Below are 3,709 nucleotides of genomic sequence, written 5' to 3'. Positions count from 1 at the left end.
AAAGTGTTTGTTGCTAAGAACAGAGCTTTTCTTGAGAAGGAGTTTCTCTCGAAAGAATTGAGTGGGAGGAAGATAGAACTTGATGAGGTTGTCGAACCTCTAGTCCCTCTAGATGGTGGCGCAGGGAAGGGGGAAACCTCTATCGAAGCGACGCCGGTTGAGGAGGAAGTAAATGATGATGATCATGAAACTTCGTATCAAGTTCCTATCGGACCTCGCAGGTCGACAAGATCAAGTACTACTCCTGAGTGGTACGGTAACCCTGTCTTATCAATCATGTTGTTGGACAACTATGAACCTGTGAACTATGAAGAACCAATGGTGGGACCGGATTTGTGGCAGCCTGATGCCGACGTTCCAGAAGATTCCCCTTTATTTCCGTTTCCGTCGTGTGTCTGTTTTTATTTTTCGCATCATCATCGCATTCATGCGCATCATCAGCATTGCATCTGCATCCCGTTGCCGCCCGTTTTCAAAACTTGCATCCGTTGTTAGTTGCCGGTTCCCGTCGTTGTCCGTTCTGAGCCCGACCTCACACGCACGCGCCCGCGACATCGTCGAAACCTTGTTTTAAAAGTGTGCATAAAACTTTCTCTGATCGGGTTGAGATTTGATGTGCGGTCTTTATTAGTTATAGCTAGGCTGCCTGTCAAGTTTCGTCGCAATCGGAGTCCGTCTGGTACCCGAACGGTCGACCGTAGAGGCACCGCATTCGGTCTATCGTCGGACGTCTGTCGGTGTTTTAAAAAAAATCATTGCCGCGCCGCCCGTTCTCCCTCTCGTCTCCGGATAACCACTCTACACGGCCTCGTAACCGTTCCCGCGTTCGGAATTATCCGAATCCGACCGCACGGTTGGATCCGGAACGAAATTCCGGTAATCCTAGCCCCCTTTTGTCTATAAATAGACCCCCTCCTATTTTTGAGGCAGCCAACCCCCTCTCTCCTTGAAATCCGTGCGAAACCCTAGCCTCTCCCACTCTATCTCCTCCCTCCCTCCTCTGCGCAGCCGCCGTCCCGCCGCAACCCGGAATGGGCCCTCTCGGGCCCATCTGGCGAGCGTCGCCGCCTTCCCGACCTGCACAGCCCCGAGCGTCCGGAGCCGCCCGTGCCACATCCGGCAGCCGGAGCCGCCGCATCGCGCTGGAGCCGTGCTCGCCTCGCCCGCCACCCCACCTGCACACCTCGCGCGCTGCCCTGCCTACTCGCATCCGCGCCGCTCCGCCTGCTCGCCTCCCTGACTGAAGCTATGCCCCCCACCAATCTCCCACACCGGCCGCCGCCTCGAGCCGCCACCACCGGGAACAGAGCCCCGGTGGCCGGATCCATCTGCCGCCGCTGGGATCTAGCCTCCCCTTGCCCTGCCACGAGTTCGTGTGCTGCACCCCGCCGCCGCCATGCCTCCTGCTCGAGAGGATCACGGGAGGTAGGCGAGGCTGCCGCTTGCCGCCCGACCGAGCGCAGCGCCCGCCTCGGCCTCCCCCCCCCCGCCTGGGCCCCGCAGCCAGGCCCAGCATCGGCCGCCCGACCAGGCCGGCCCAAGGCCAGGTCGGCCACCTCCACTCCACCAGCACCCTCCAACCGGCCCAGTGGCCTCCCCCAAGGTATTCCCCGCCCCTGGCGTATTTTGCCAATGTTGCGCCTCTGTTCTTTTGGCCTGTTAGAAGTTTAGGCCCGATAGTTATTTTTTTCCCTTTAGGGATTTTTCGGAATAATATAAATTCCAGAAAATAAACGTATATTAGATCGCCCGTAGTTTATTAACCGTAAGTCAGATCGCGACGTGTAGCATTAGGATTTTGTGTAATTTTGCACATAGCTTACGTTTTCCTAACTTGCATAATTGTTTGAGGTAGTGTGACATGCCAAATGCATAGTTTTACGTGCTGTCCCAATAGGATTCGTTCCGTAGTTATTTCCCGTGCATGCCCGGATTGCTCGTATGCCGTATATTAAATTTTCATGTTTTAGGAACCCCTTTTCCATGTATTTTAGAGCGGTCATTGGTATTTTTGCATGTATGTTTCCGACGCTAGTTTATTTTCCGTGTTTAGGACATTATCTCGCATTTACTTCTGGTGAAATTATTGTTGTGTAACCCCACATGTTTTATATGTTTTCGGGGTAGAAAAATCCATAGGATTTTTCTGTGTATTTAGTTTTAGTTTTTGAGCAAGTTAGTTCGCACGATATTTTGCCATGTTGCCCTCCTGTCTATTTCGTAGGATTTATTCCGTGCTTCGTTTGAAGGAGTTGTCAACTAGAGAGTAGCCCTTTGATGTTTAGTCTAGCCCCTGGTAATTTTGGTTGCAATAGAAATCCATGTTTAGGTGTGCTTTGGTTGTTCTTTACTTGCTAGGAAATAGTGTTGTTTTAGGGATGCTGAAATATTTCTAAGTCTGAATGTGTTATATTTTGTTGTTGTCTTGTCTTGCTTCTATCTTGTGTTCCGTAGCTCTTTTGAGGTTGGTGCAATGGAGTTAGTTGTAGACTTTAGGATACTCTAGCATGAATTTTCATGCCATTTGGAGTCATGTAGCTTATGGTTTTGCTGCTGTCAATATGCCTTCAGATCGAAAACTGCAGCTTCATAAACTGCTATTTACATTAAGTCTGAAACTATGTGTGAGAAGCCATTTTGTGACTTCTTTCCCTACTGTTCCATGCTTCCATGCTAGTTGTTGTTAGTTGTATGTTGTAGTGCTTCTTGCCCTCTATCGTGTCATGCCTTGGTTGAGTATATAGGATTTGTGTAGCTCGTAGTTGTGGGGTGTAGAAATGCTATGTGGCTGATTTTGGCAGATTGTAGTGATTTCTTGTTTAGCTCGTAGTTTTTGATCCGTAGCTCCGTTTTGATCGTGTCCTATATGAAACTTGCTTAGAATCTCGTGTAGTTTCATTTTTTCTTGCTGGTTGTTTGTTTTTGAAGTGCTCGTGACCATCGTTGCACACATATTGCATTCATGCCATCATATCTTGCGGTGCTTGTATCTTTTGAACCGTAGCTCCGTTGGAGATGTTCTCTTTGTGTAAATTGCTTGTAACGACGCGCAGAATCCCGTCAACCTATTTGTTTTGCTGTTTAACAACTAATTAAATGTGTTAGTTCATATCTGGACAGAATTGCAAATTAACATGTGAGGTCGTTTCGGAGATGCTATATGTCATTTCCGACCTCATTTAAAATGCCTAGATAGGTAGTTTAATTACGCTTCACCTCTTGCCATGTTTGATCACATTTAATATTGTCGAGTAAATAATCGGGATATAACTAAATAATTAAACGTGGAGTATCGTCAATATGCAACTCGTTGCATATTGAACTTCACTTAATGTGTAGTGTTTGTTTGTCGTGAGTTGTCATACCGTGTCTTGCATGTGTTTAGCTGCTGATGCTGTTGGGGAACGTCGCATGGGAAACAAAATTTTTCCTACGCGCACGAAGACCTATCATGGTGATGTCCATCTACGAGAGGGGATGTGTGATCTACGTACCCTTGTAGACCATACAGCAGAAGCGTTAGTGAACGCGGTTGATGTAGTGGAACGTCCTCACGTCCCTCGATCCGCCCCGCAAACCGTCCCGCAATCAGTCCCACGATCTAGTGCCGAACGGACGGCACCTCCGCGTTCAGCACACGTACAACTCGACGATGATCTCAGCCTTCTTGATCCAGCAAGAGAGACGGAGAGGTAGAAGAGTTCTCCGG

Source organism: Hordeum vulgare, chromosome 2H (assembly GCF_904849725.1).
Source record: "Hordeum vulgare subsp. vulgare chromosome 2H, MorexV3_pseudomolecules_assembly, whole genome shotgun sequence".
In the NCBI taxonomy this organism is placed as follows: domain Eukaryota; kingdom Viridiplantae; phylum Streptophyta; class Magnoliopsida; order Poales; family Poaceae; genus Hordeum; species Hordeum vulgare.
The sequence above is the reverse complement of the archived record's forward strand: the minus strand, read 5'-3'. Positions refer to the sequence as shown.